Source organism: Passer domesticus, chromosome 30 (genome assembly GCF_036417665.1).
Source record: "Passer domesticus isolate bPasDom1 chromosome 30, bPasDom1.hap1, whole genome shotgun sequence".
Taxonomy (NCBI): Eukaryota; Metazoa; Chordata; class Aves; order Passeriformes; family Passeridae; genus Passer; species Passer domesticus.
In genome coordinates, this window is record NC_087503.1 from 225,725 (window position 1) to 240,271 (window position 14,547).

At 51.0% G+C, this 14,547-nt stretch overlaps 1 protein-coding gene across 1 annotated transcript in view; it reads left to right on the plus strand.

Moving 5' to 3' along the window:
* LOC135287546 (zinc finger protein 501-like) overlaps window positions 1-14,547 on the plus strand; it is a 126,532-nt gene that overhangs the window by 83,035 nt on the left and 28,950 nt on the right. The gene's annotated exons all lie outside the window — the stretch shown is intronic.

Genomic DNA, 14,547 nt, shown 5'->3' on the forward strand with positions numbered 1-14,547 from the left:
TAATTGTCATTTACTTGTTAATAGTGTTTTACTGTTCATTATTATGTCCCCGGGAATCCCTTTATGAGTTGTCCTCATGCCTCTAGAAGTTACCCCATAAGTATGAAGGAATTTAAGTTGAAGAGTATTCTGGGGCCATAACTTAAGATTGTTCTCCTGTTTCTAAAAGAAATTAAAAAAAGGGGGAGTTGTTTTGTGCCCCCGCCCCAGGTGGCAGGGATTCTACCCAGACAGACAGCATCGGTTGAGGGGTGTGATTTAAAGAAGATTCCACCCCTCCACCCTGTGGGGCATGTCCCTGGAAGTCCGGAAAAAGGCATTCCACTCCATCTTGTCAAAGAAGGAATGGCTCCAGAATGTTCTTCCTTTCCTGTACCCCCATTGGTTTCAATTCTACTGCAATGTCCTCACCTTAGTTTTTTCCATTGGTTGTCCTCCTCGATCCACCCATTTGCAGTCCCCTGCTCCTTCTGCTATTGGACCCTGACCCTAAATGCCACCCCTAGCCTGTCATATAAAACCCATGACTACCCCCTTGTTTCTTGTCTTGGTCGCTGGCACAATAAAGGATTGAGGCTTTTGCTAAAGCAAGAAGCATCCTGTTGCCTGCCTTTCCCTGTTGGTCATTGGTGCCTGCCTGAGGTCTGAGACTCCAGGGCCCAGGGGAGTTGTTGCAGCACAGGCCCCATGCCACTCAATTTGGAATTTTAGGAGGTGGCAGGCCATGGGGGGCCACAGGACCCTGGGCTGGATGCAGGTCCCTGGACACGAACGCCAGCCATTTTTCATGGGAAACAAAACTGACCAGGCCAGTTTCCTGATGTCCTTTCCAGGAGGTGCTTCCCACTGCCAGGGCAGCCTGAGCTTTAGGTGGTACCAGGTTGCCTCTGGGAGACATCCTGCGCCGTCTGGGATTTCAGGAGGCAGCAGACTAGTTGGGGCCACAGGCCCCTTGGCTGAACGCAGGCCATTTTCCATTGGAAACAAAACTCACCACCCCAGTTTCATGGTGTCACTTTGCAAGAGGCACTTGGCACTGCCAGAGGAGCCCGAGTTGGAGATGCTGGCAGCTTGGGTCTGGGAGACATCCTGTGCTGTTTGGGATTTTAGGAGGCAGCAGCCCACTTGGGGTCACAGGCCCCTGGACATGAATGCCAGTGGAGGAAAGATCTAATTTTAAAAGCATCGTCCAGGCAATGCTCCTTTGACAAGTTCTGCCCTGAGCTTTCCTTAGGAAGATCTGAAATGTTCAATGTCACCAGCAAAAGCTCCTGCAATGGCTGCTCGCCATCAGCGCAGGGCTGTCAGCTGTGAAACAAGTGCTGCCACAAGCAGCAGCTTATCCAGGGCAGCAAATCAAGAGCTAGGAAGGAGCTGATCTGAAGGCCAAACCTCCTTAGCTCCTTCTAAAAGAGCTGGAACAGTTCCTCATTCCAGTGCGGTGGAATGCTGGGCACCACAGCTCTAAGTGAGAATTGGGCACAAGTTTTCTCTCACTGAGTGCGTTGATGGTTTCTGGAGGAGCTCTGGGCTCCTGTGCGTGCTGGCCACAATGAGGAGAGAAGGAATCAAGTGCACTGACACACCTTTGCCTTGAGCATAACCCAGCCTGGACCAAACACACTGAAAGGTTTCCCCCGTCTCAAAATGGCAGGTCCACTGTTTGACAACTCAGGTTGATTTGGTGTCAAGGAATTTCCCTGAGAAATACTCAGTTTGTCTTCCTCTCTGCCTTTCCCTCAGCAGCCTTGGGGATGCTCCTATGTGAAGCCATCTGTCTCACAGAGTTTGAGACAACTTAAAACAGGATACTGTGCAATAAGTCATCTCCTCTAAACTATTTCAACAATCCCTTTCCTGCAATAGGAAATTATTACTAATAGATGAAAGTGGAAAAAAAAACCCAACAGTTTATTAACAAACAGATCCCCCTATGACACGTGTTACAAGGTGGAGCCGGGATCTCTCTCGGGAAGAACAGGAGCTGTCATGGAGTAGTTCTAGCAGCTGATGAAAGCTCGCTGGCTCGTCTGGCATCGACTTTCTCCCAGTGGCAGAGCTCCATGGAACAGTCACAGCAGGTGAAGCAGCTGGGCTGGAGCCCCTCAGTGCCTTTTCTCCCTGGCGTGGCTCAGCTCACAGACTCTTGGGCTGGGAGCGGGGCTGCTCCACTTCTGCCAGCACCATGTCCCTGGGCTTGGACAAACAGTTTTCTGCTAGGAGAGCCCTGCACTCTGTTCCACATATCTTTCATAAAGGCCCAAACCAACTCCAAACACTCAGTCTACAGCAGCTTTTCACAAAGGGCTGCAGAAATCCAGGACTGCTGCAAGTGAGTGTTGGAAGGCTCTTGTCTTGTTCCTGCTAGCAGAATTCACTGTGATTTTATGCAATTTTACTCAGACGCAACAGGAGAGCTGAGGTTGTTTATTGTAATATTCCATAATGAGTAACAAGCCTTGGGAGCATGGGGTACAGAACTGACATGTGAAAGCATGAGCATATCCTCCAAAGTGGCCAGTTTAATTGTCCATTTTATTACTCTTCTATTTACTCCACACTAATAAGGAAACGCAAGCTTTGCTTGGAGGCAAAACAGGCATGGGATACACTAGGATCCCTCGCAGGCTCACCAGGGCTGGCAGTGACAAAGCAGGCAGTCTGCTTCACTGAGAACCACTACAGAGCTACATCCCAATGCCCTTTTAACTAGTATGGTATTATTAAGAGCTCCTTTTCTGCATGAGATACAAAAAAAGGAGGTCCCAAATGATCTTCATGCAAGCATGCAGTAAAGACCTGATCCTGCTATCCTAATGAGGCTTTTGCTTTGGCAATTACACTCTTCCCATTCATCTTTTGAGGCAGACACTTGCGGTCTTCCCCTACACCCTTGCAAGGCTGGCAGTTGCTGCTTCCCATTTCCTGTTCTTCCCTAGAGCCAGTACAGTGGCTGCTTTGAAACAAAAAGCCCTGAGATCTGGATAGCTTGGAGGAGCATGAAATGCTAATTGAGTGTTCATGGTGGTCATACCCAGGTCTGCACTTCCCAGTGCTCTGAAGCAGCAGCAGGAGGACCGTGCATCATTCCTGTTGGTGGATGTTCATGTTTCTGGTGTGCAAGAGCAATGACTTGAGGAGGGACAAAAATGCCCCAATTCAAACAGTGGCTGTGCAAGGAGATGTGAAGTTTCACATCTTCAGCCTTTTCTAGGACATTTTAGAAAGATCTAAGAGAATATTGTGACATGGAGTAGGTCCCTAATTTTGTCTCCAGAGAAATCCCCAAAGGCCACATTCACTCTGCTGGTGATGGCAACCCCACAAACTCACGGGCTAGTTTTCCCTGCAACATGCCACCCTGCCTGGGCTTTACTAGGCCAGGACTAGACCCATAGCTAAGCAAACACATGCAGCCAGGTGACATAGAGTTTTTCTTTCAGAAAGCCTAATTAACACAATCCCATGCCATTTCTTCTGTAACATTAGAAGGTGGCAACCACGAGGACTTTGCTGGCAAAAGGTTACATTTTGCACTGGGCCTAGAAGTGTTTTTCCCTAAGGCAAAGCAAAGTGAAATGTGAAGTTCAAAAGCTTCAAATGCCTATGAAAGAAAACTGTGGAATAATTTCTGGAAAGGCAGCATTGTCAATGATCATGCAGCCCAGCAACAGCTGGAGCTGCATCCAGAATTGCTTCTTCCAGCTGTGCAGGAATTCATTTCAGCGGCAAGCACTGTTCCATGATGAACAAATTGTCCCCTAGCTCTGGGCTGAATGGCACCCAGGCTGCAGTGCAGATTTGAGGAACCCTTGTCACTTGTTATTGGCCTCCCAGTGCACTCATCCTTCTGCAAACAAGGTGCAAACAACACAGCTGGGCTGCTGTCCTGGGGAAATATACATACAGATGACTTTTCCAAAGCAGTGCATCTTTTCCCAGTGAAAGACACGAATTCTTCTTACCTATGAAATTGTGATTGAAGACACCCGTGAGCCAGATCTGTATGAGACTGCAAAGGAGCAAAGCTTTGGGGTTTGGGCACACTTCTCTTTGTTTCTTTGCTCAGGCTTTTTCTGAACGCAGAACACACCTATGTAGAAAGATTTTGACTATACAGGGTCTTTTGGATCCATTGTCCTCCAAACAAGTCAACAGGTGGCCCTGTTGTAATGCCAAGTAGCAAAGAGCAGCACAAATGACACCAAGAAAACATGGCCAAAGAGGAAGAGGAGAGGCCCAGTGAGGAGGAAAGGATGTGGTGAAATACCGGCACATTGAGTGAGCTGCACTCCCATAATCTCTAGGCTAGCAGGACCTGGTCTCACATTCTCCTCCTGGTTTATTTAAATTTGATTTATTTATTCACTTTTTTTTCATCATCAAAATTAAAAATATGTCATCAAAATTTAAAGGTACAATCAAAACACATTTATTCAAAACTACATCTAAAGATTAGAACATATGTACATCTCTAACTATGAAGCCTAACATATAAATCCTGTTCTTCAAACACTGTTCATTCAGGCAGCAGCTTCTTCCTGAGCTTGGAGGAAAGAGATCTCTTCTGTACAGCAGGCAAGGCCTTTGTGGATAAGGCACCATGGGAATTGTCCAGAGGAACCTTCTCGGTAAGACTGTAACCAGTCAGATCTGCAAAACGGAGACACAAAGTTTAACAGGGGCCACAATGCAAACCTAAAGCAGCTAAAGCTCCATATCTCATGGGACAGACTTCCTGCAAACTTCTAAACAGCTGCATAGGGAAACATGCTCCTGCTGGTAGGCACTTGAGGCAGGCCAAGGGAAAACCCTGGCCCACTTCCACAGGGCTGCCACAGGAGCACCCTGGCCTCTGGGCTGCCCTGGGACAGCAGGGAGCCCAGAGCCCTGTGCTCTCCAGCAATGGCTCAGCTGCACATGCACCCTCCTGCTCCTCTGCCTGCCCCACAGCTGAGCAGCCCTCCAGCTCCACGGGGCACTGGCAGCAGCACAGCTCATTGCAGAGCCACATGCAGGGCACAGCTGTTCCCTGGCAATGTGCACAGGCTCTCTGGGCTGCCACAAGACCCTTCCTCCCACCAGAGATTGGCCCAGCTCCCCCTCACCTCTGTGTGAGCCTGAGCCATGCTCACAAGGGAAGAAGTGAGTTAGGTGAATTCCCACCTTTATCATTAACACATCTAATGGGTGTGGCACTCAAGGGGAATAATTTTTCATTTTAGAAAAAATTTATTTGGGTTCATTTTTCATGGAACTAGCCTGCATTTAATTCCTATGAACAGTATGGAGCTGACAAGTCTGAAGGGAAAAGGCGAAGGCTCCAAGGAGAAGAGGAGAAAATATTCCTTCTTCAGTCTGGCCTGTGAATCCACAGGAAAAACCCACACAGCTGTGACTGCTATTTCTGTAAACCACCAAGAACTGTCAGCAACAGGCAGGCCTTATTGGTGTTTCTGTAGCACTGTAATACCATCCTCAGGGTTGGACCTGACCAGCAAGCAGAGGAAGAACGGGAAATTTATCTGTAGTGAGACCTGACATTGATGGCAAGGAAAGCAACAGGACTTGCGTCTCATGACCATGTCCAGTCTGTGCTCAGCTGTGGCCACAGTCCCTGTCCTGGCTGACAGTATGAGTGATTTGGCTGCTGTCAAAAAGGAGAAAGCAGAGTAAAGTAGTGACAGAATGTTGTGATGCCATGGGCGTCCTTGCAGGATCATCTGTATCTGTCAGCCACCTACTCTGACCCACAGCCAGCACTGAGCACCATGGACCAGTTTTCCTGAAATATGGTGGGATTGTTTTTCCATTTGGCTTCAGCCTTTCAGCTCCTTCCTATGCTCACCTTTTCCTTCAGAGGTTTTTTCTTTTCAAGTAAACTCCATCTTTGAACCCGTGCTTCTGCCTGGCAGAAGGATCTGGGTTTGAATTTGGGAGCACTCTCAGTGTAGCCAGCAACAGGAGCTTGGTGCCCAGCCTCAGAACAAGGCCGGGTGACTCCGATCGCCAGCGCTCGGCACAGAGAGGCAGAGCCAGACGCGTCTGCTGCCGCTGCGGCCATGCCAGCCACAACCTTCACAGCCTTCACAGCCCCAGCATGGGGCTGCCCCTTGGTGACACAACAGCCCATGGGGCTGCCCCTTTGTGATGCAATAGCCCGTGGTTCTCTCATTTCCGTGGCTGCAAAACCCCACCCCAACTCCATCCCTTTCCCTTCCCTTCCCAAGGGCAGCCAGCCTTAAGCCCAGCCTGGCCATGCCTGAGGGTTTCACACTGTCTAGGAAGTAAACCCTCTCCAAAGCTACTTTTTAAGTCCTTTATTTCTGGAATTCCCACTCAGTTCTGGGTTGCAGCTGGTTGGTGTGGGAATTGGTTAATTTCTCTTCACATCAAACAAAGTGCTGGGACACAAAGAATGGCACCAGGCGGTGGAAGTAAAAGCAGCTCTGCACTCCCCAGTAGATGAGCCCACAATTCAGCTGGCCGATAGCTTTAGGGAACTAATTGACCATCCAAACATTCCACTTTTGCTCTGCTTCTTTGTTCCGGCGGTTTATTTCCTGCTTTCTTGATTGCAGAGACACCCAAACCCAATATAAACATCATCTTCCTCAAAACATTTCTGACCCTGGAAGTTCCTGACAATTCAAAATTTTCTTCATAGAAATAGCACTTGGCAGGTCATTCTAAAATACTCTCCAACAGAGCAGATAAAACTAATCATGCTTGATTTGGCAGAACTAAGCCTGACCCACGGGACACGTGGTTCTGATCCCTTTTTCTGCATCTGCAAAATTATTCTTCAAGTCTCATCTCTCTTATCTATTCAAAGATCTCTGCATTAGATGCCCCCAGTGTTCAGTGGGCTGACATGATCAGTGTATCTGTAGGGTGTAATTGGCCATGCAAAGTTCTCCATTGTTGTGCAAGGGGTTTATTCCTGTTTTCTTTCCTGCAGACACACCTAAACCCAACATTACAACACCTGCCTCAAAGCAATTCTCATTTGGACTGTCCCTGAAAATTCAAACCTATACTCAGAGTGTTTCCCTGTCCCCAGGGAGAGGCTCCAAGGCTGGGCTCTCACCTGCATGGAATGAAGAAGAGCTGCTGCCCTTGCCAGCGGCTCCGGGGTCTCGTGGTCAGTGCTTTGAATGCAGCTTTTGTACACACACTGCCTCTCTGGGCCCAGCAGCATTCCTGGACATTGGCACCACCTCTGCAGGCCAACATCCTCCAGGCACAGCTGCAGGAACGAGATTGCAGCAAGTGCTGGCTGAAGGAGTCTCCAGGCTGCAGCAGCCCTTCACCTGCAGCGGAATCATCTTGTGCTGCCCTGGGAGAAAGCAAAGGGGGTGACTTGCTCTTTGCAGATGAGGGTCTCTTCCATGTGCTGCTGCTTGCTGGGCTGATACAGCTGCTGGTGCCCTCCCCTGTAGATGTACCAGGAGCCTGTCTGGAAAAATAACACTGCCAGTGCCAGTGCCAGCCACCCATCCCTGCCATGGCCCTGCCCACAGGGCATCCTGCCTACCAAACTGCTCCAGTCAGGTGATGTTAGACACCATCAAAATACATTCAAACTATGCATTTTACACATTCTTTCCAAATCATGGCCATGCAGTCCACATGCTGGAGGCAGACTGCTCTTGGCAGAATGGGGGAAGCCCCAGCAGCTGCTCTCCCCATGGCTGGATGGCCATGGCAGCAGAGCCAAGTCTCTCACCGTGCCCACTGCTGTTGGGTCCCAGTGCTTTGGACATGTTCTCACTGAACTCAGGCTTCTGCTACAGCAGCATTGTGCCTTCACGCATTTGATAACAAAGAGTTGGAATGGCAAGGACTCATTACAAGAGCTACCAAATAAAAGGGGAGGGAGGGGGTGAGTGAGTTAGAATAGTTTGCTCCTTTTTAATACAGGCATACCTGGATTGAAGCAGGGACACTGGGCTAATCGTACTGGGGACTGGTTTGTAAGCCTTGTCTCTAGCAATTCCCACTAGTCTGCAAGCATTTTTTAGTAGAAAGGGGTAGATAAGATTTTACAGCACATCCATGAGCAAGTCGAAGCCAGAACTCCAAGTACAAGACAAATACTCCCAAACTGGCCACCCATGGGGAAAGGAAGAAGAAAAGCAGGTGAAACAAGTGCCACTGCAACTGAATTGCCTGCATTCATCCCATGGTCCAATCTTTGTGGACAAAAGCTCTTCAATTCAAACACACAGCTTAAGAGCAAGGAATTCAAGTGTTTTGAGAGCATTTAAAGCCTGATTCCTATTACTTTCAAGGAAAGGTAGATGCTAAATTCCTTAAAAACTCAAATATGGGTCTAATTGGGACTGTATCCTCCAAATCAAGAATGGAGGTTTAGAATTGCAGAACTGTTTCCATTGGAAAAGACCTTTAAGATCATAGAGTCCTCCCAATAACCTGTGACCACTAACACGGCCAAGGCAACCACAAAAGCATATCCCAGGAAATGTTGTGAGATGAGACATCTTTCTTGTCTCCTTTGTCTCCCCAGGAGCCCCTTGGCAGGAAAAATGCCCACATGGGCTTTATCTGACTCCTTTCTAACCAGCCTTTCCCTCACTCCCAGGTCTCATTTGCTCTGCAGGCTTCACTAGCTCGCTCAACCCAGAGGAGCTCTCAGAGGAGAAAATGCTGCCTGGCGTGGGGCTGTCTGATCCCTGTCCCATCTTGATTCCATCTGCCCCATTCCCTCTCCCATCAAAGAGACCGAAGGATCCCTCACAACTCCACGGTACTGCAGCAGATCCCCGGCACGTTCCCTCCTCCGCTCCTTGGTGGCCCTGGGGAGGCTCCAGAGCCCTCCCTGTGTGCGGGACAGCTGCTGCAGCACCGCTGCGCCTGCGGGCCAGCAGCGCCCAAGGAGCAGCTGCGCAAGTTCAGGGTCTGAAACAGAATCCTCAGTGCACACAAATGACAACTGACATTTCAGGGGCTGGCAGGAGAAGCTAAATCCATCTGCTCGCTGCCCCTGCTAGCCATGGCCACAGTGATGCAACTGGAAGAATTGCCCCTGCCCAGGAAGCTCTCAGGTAGAAGAGAGGAGCAAAAGCCACGCGTTTCTGAGCTGCTAGCTCCCAGTGCCTCAGGTTTTCCTTCCAATTTCTAAAGAGTTTGGACTATTTTTACTGTTTCAACCCTTATTATGCACCCCTGTGAGCAAGTAAGCACTCTACAAAGCCTCTCCCTCAAAGCCTTGAGGGACTGCCAAAGCAGAACTTGTTCATGCTCTTTTCTCCTGGTGATTTTATAATCCCATACAGACTCTGACAGCAAACCCGTGCTAGAGGAAAGATTGACCTTGGAATCATAGGGTACTTTCTGGGTGGGTGTTTTAATCTGCTTTTCCAGGGCCTTGGGCTGAGCAGGGTGAGGATCTGGGGGATTTCACAGAAGAACTGGCACAGGACATTGCCATGACACAGGGGCAGGGAAAATGTATTGGCTGTTTCCAGCAGTGAATAGAGAAAGGCACTGGCCCAGGCAGCTGCTGCCATGTGGGCACAAGCTCTGCTGCCCAGGAGGGTCCCGTAGTGCAGGGGTTTGCAGATGGACACAGAGCGGTCGTAGCACATGATCGTCAAGAGGGAAAACTCTGCAGCTAGGAAGAAATACAAAAAAAAGAGCTGTGCAGCACATCCTGTGTAGGAGATGGTCCTGGTGTCCCAGAGGGAATTGTGCATGGCTTTGGGCACAGTGGTGCAGATGGAGCCCAGGTCGCTGAGGGCCAGGTTGAGCAGGAAGAAGAACATGGGCGTGTGCAGGTGGTGGCCGCAGGCTACGGCACTGATGATGAGTCCGTTGCCCAGGAGGGCAGCCAGGGAGATGCCCAGCAAGAGGCAGAAGTGCAGGAGCTGCAGCTGCCGCGTGTCTGTCAATGCCAGCAGGAGGAAGTGGCTGATGGAGCTGCTGTTGGACATTTGCTGGGGCTTCACATGGGGACCTGTTTGTGGCAAAAAGCACAGTGAAGAGTTAGAGAAGATACCTGTAACCAAAATCAAAGCCATTTCCCATACACCCTTCCCTGGAACACACAGAGACGCCCTTTTGTGTGCAAGAGTTCCAGGCATTTCTTCATAAGCTCCCCCATATCTCTGCTGGCTTTCTTGGATATCAGAAACTCTCAGCATTTCTGCGACCCCAGAGAGAACAGAACAAGTTCTGTGAGGCCAAGTGATGAGTGGAGAGTGAGGGGAGATGGTCTGTTGTTCATATGTGGTCAGAGTTTCTCTGCTTTTTAACCTTTCTCAGGTGGAGGGTGATCACCTTCCCACATTTCCCCTAAAATGTGATCAGGTAGTGCTGAGAGCAGATGGATCCACCACAGCCCAGCTCCATTTCTGTAGCCAAGGACTCACATTGCTCATTCCACCAACCCAACAGCATTTTCAGTGTCTGCTGTAGTTCGTTTTGGCGGGGGGGGGCACCCCAGGGTGTCCCCGGAGGGCCCCCTAGGCTGTGAGTTCACTGGCAGCAGCAGGCAGGCAAGAAGACCCAGCACAGCTTTTGGGGTTGCTAATTAGAAGAGGGTTTATTAGGGGTCCCATCCCCAGGAGCATGGTGGTTACTGAGGGGGAAGGGGAAAGGGGGAGGGAGAGGGAAAGGGAGAGGGAAAGGGAGAGCCTAGGGAAGGGCCAAGAAGGGAGAAAAAGGGGCTAAGAGAGGAGGAGAGGCTAAGAGACCAACTGGTCTCACTTGCACGGTTTAAGAGGGAGATTGAAAGTGGGCGAGGAATTAGACTTGGGCCAGTGGGATTAGAGATACAGGATGGTTCAGGGCAGGACCACAGGTTGGGAATGTACTATACATTTTTGAAGGGTGAGACAGAGCATACCATTTAAATAAAATGCAATACTACAAGTGCCAGAACACCTCTGCCTTTCTCCATGGATCTTATCACTCAGAGATGCCCCAGGACAGGTTTGCACCCTGGACTGAAGCTCCCAGCTTGCACTGCAATCTCAGAGGGACTTCCAAGTGTCCTTATGATGGCACTGGATGAAGGGAGATGCAGCTCCTTGCCTGGCTGCACTGACAGCATTGCCCAGAGCCAGGCACTGGGCACAGCGTCACCCTGTGCCCCCTCCCAGAGCCCCCAGGGCCGGGCAGCTGCTCCCAGCCCTGTGCTCTGCAGAGGGAACTGGGCCCGGGGCTGCAGAGCTGCCCCACGGCTCTGCTGCAGCTCTGCCTGCACAGGAGGGGCTTCACGCCTTGGAGCCCCAGCCCTGAGGGCAGAGGCTTGGCTGGGGGACAGGAGGGAGGGGGCTTGTTCAGAGGGAGGGGCTGCACTGGAGGGGATCCTGTGGAGATCTCTGAACTCTCCCTGCCACAGCATTGCTGGGTTTTGTTTTCTCTCATTCCCTGATCCTCTCTCTGCTTCCTGCAGATTTTCCTCCTGCAGGTGTTTCTGTGTGTCTGATCTCTCCCTACCAGCACTCACAGATTCCAAATCTCTGTGCACTCTCCTTGACTTTACAGAACCCTGCCTGTTTGCAGGGCACTGGCTGGGAGCAGGTTCTCTTTGCAGCTTGGAGAAAGGACAGCTCAGACTGAGCCTGATGAGTCCAGCAAATGGGATGCTGGTGCTGTCCATGGGCAGAGGGGCTGAAGGCACGATAGGGATCTCCTGTGAGCCTACTGGTCACTAAAATAACAGTTCAGATGTCTCAGTCACGTGTCAAAATTCACAACTAATAATTCATAATCATCCATTAATATTAATCCCCCCTCATTGCCACTCTCAAATAGTAGGGATTCATCCCCCCTCCGTTCCAGTCTCCAGTAGTAGGAATCTGAACACAAAGTCTTAGGAAATTTCCTCATTTTTATCAAAATCCTTGTCTGGGAAATATTCTATGACTGATCAGAACCCCTCAGCATGTCAGAGCTTCATGAGCATTTCACCTCCCCTGCACCAGAAATACTCAGAGTTGTACTCACAGAGTCTGTAGGCACTGGGATGTTCCAGCTTTAGGAGATCACTCCAGGAGCTGCAGCTGCATTGTCCTACAGCCAGAGGTTCCTGTGCCAAGGGCTGGCAGTGATTCTGCCTCAGGCACTTCTCAGCACCTTCCCAGCCCTGACTGATTGAAGCTCTCTGTGCCTCTGGGCTATGCCTGGGGAGGCTGCAGGCAGTGCCCCAGCCCTACTGGGCTGGCAGAAAAGCTGCTCATCAAGAGAAATGTGCTTTTGAAGCTCTTCTTGCTTACCAGGAGCTGCCTCTGTGCCAGGAGCCGGGCCCAGCTCAGCAGCACAGACACAGCACAAGGACTTTAATGACCCTCTGGGGCTTTGTGCTCAGGCCCTGAACATCAGTCCCTCAGAGGCAGCTGAACTCCAGAACTCCAAGTCACAATCCAACTCCAAAGTTGCTTGGACTTTTACTGGATCCCACTGAGGGACACCACTGAGAAAATGTCCCCAGGCCCCAGGCAGAGCAGAGAACTGGAGGCAGTGATGACAGGTGGGGACAAAGAGAAGCCAAGTCTTGGTGGCCTGGGGCACAGCAGGGTCTGTGCCACCAAGGGCTGGGAGGAGACACCTTGTCCTGAGGCCCTGGGGCCTCCTGGCACAGCCCCAGCCAGGCTGGGCACCGTCAGCCCCTTGTCCTGCCCTCAGCATCTCCCCCTAGCCCACATCCCAGTGGCCTCAAGGATCTGCTGGAAGGAGTCCCTGGGGAGCCTTGTTTAGGAATGGCCCTGGGGGCTCCTGAATGCTCCCAGGGACTGCAGGTTTTTCCAAGGAGTTTGGCTTTTGCTTTTGCCTTGATGTCTCTGAGAGCTTTGTGCAATCATGGCCTCCAATAATCTGCTCTAAGGAGTCGCTGGAGAGCTTTGTACTGACATTCAGTGGGGCTCATTAATTCTTTGAGACACTCAAGGTGTTTAAGCTACTTTGGATTCTCCTTTCCACACTGAGTCTCTGAGAGGCTTTTGTGCTATGCTGGCCACCAATTCTCTCCTCCAAGGAGTCCATGAGGAGCCTGTGTTGGAGAGGGACCTCAGTGGGACCCATTAATGCCTTGAGACACTTTGGGTGTTTCCTCTGACTTGGACTCCTGGAAAGGTTTGTGCAATCTCCACTCAGGTACTGAGGTTCCAGGGCTCAGCTCCAAATGCACCACAGGGCTCATTAGGATCAAGCAAGTCCTGCCAAACCATGGCTCTGCCTTGATTTCCCTCCGCTCTAGTGCAGTTCATTAGGAGGGTTTCCTTTTTCAGTTATGGAGAAATATTTCAAAGAGCTGCTAGGAAGTATGTATTCCTATTTTAAAGGGTGTCTTTTATTGCTGTTCTTATTACACAAGAGGTGATTGCAGCATTCAGTGACTGATATTGATCCAGCAGGGACTCTCCTAAGGAGCTCTGGCCTGCTCAGAGAAGCTGTGCCTTGAGCTCTGACCCAGTGTGGACAACCTTGCTCCACATTCCCCAAGCCCATTTTGTCTCTCCTCACTCACCTGGCACCTGCTTTGCTCAGAGAACTGGCTGTACACAGCCAAAGAGGGGTCATCGTCTTTTATATTTTGAACCAATCTAAAACTCCTGAGTTGCCCCATTGAAAACAGACATCCTCCTCAAGTGTGTGCCAAGCCCAAGCTGCCACCAAGGAGGTTCCCTTTCCCTAAGGCAGAACCCTGCAAGGAATATTTTAGACACACAGGAAGTTCTGCAATAAACACAAATCCAGAGTTTGCTCAGGGCAGAATTAGACCAACTCCTGACGGACAGACCAGCTTTGAACTCCTTGCAGCTGAAAGCTCTGAGCTGGGAGGTGTGGGAGAGACCCAAGAGTGAGGGAAGGGAAATGCAGAGCACCCAGCCAGTGCTTCTGTGCAGACAGGCTGTGGGGAAGGGCACTGCAGAGCTGCCCTGGGCCAGCTGTGAGGGTGGATCATCATCCCAGTCTGCACTGGGCCATTACAAGACACTGTTGGATGGACACTGCACCGACCCCAGTGCGCCAGCCCATTGCTCAGGGCTGCTGTCACTGCCCAGAGCCAGAGGGGATCCCTTGCTGGGGGCTTGTGCCATGGCCACCTGCCCTGTGCCGCGCTGGCCGCTCAGGCACCAGGAACCAGCAGCAAAGGGCACTGCCAGGGCCAAAGGCCAGGTCAGCCAGACAGAAAGGGGCAGTGCTGGCACTGTTTCCATGGCAGCCCTCACTGGGGGTGACACCTGGGTCACCTGTCCTGGCAGCTGCCATGGAAAGCCCTGGCAGGGACTGAGGGCACAGACACTGGCACTGAGACACTGCTGGGCCGGGTGCTGAGCACAGGGCTGAGCACGCAGAGATGGTTTTGTTCTTGCTGAGCTGCAACAGAGCCAAGGCCTGTCCTGCCCCTCCTCCAGCCACGCTGGGCAGGGGCTGGGGCTGTGGGGGAGCTTGGCAGGGGACACAGCCAGGACAGGTGACCCCAACTGACCCCGGGGATACCCCAGACCACAGGACATCATGCTCAGTGTATGAAGTGCGGGGAACAAGGAGGAAGGGGGAAATGTTGGAGTGAGG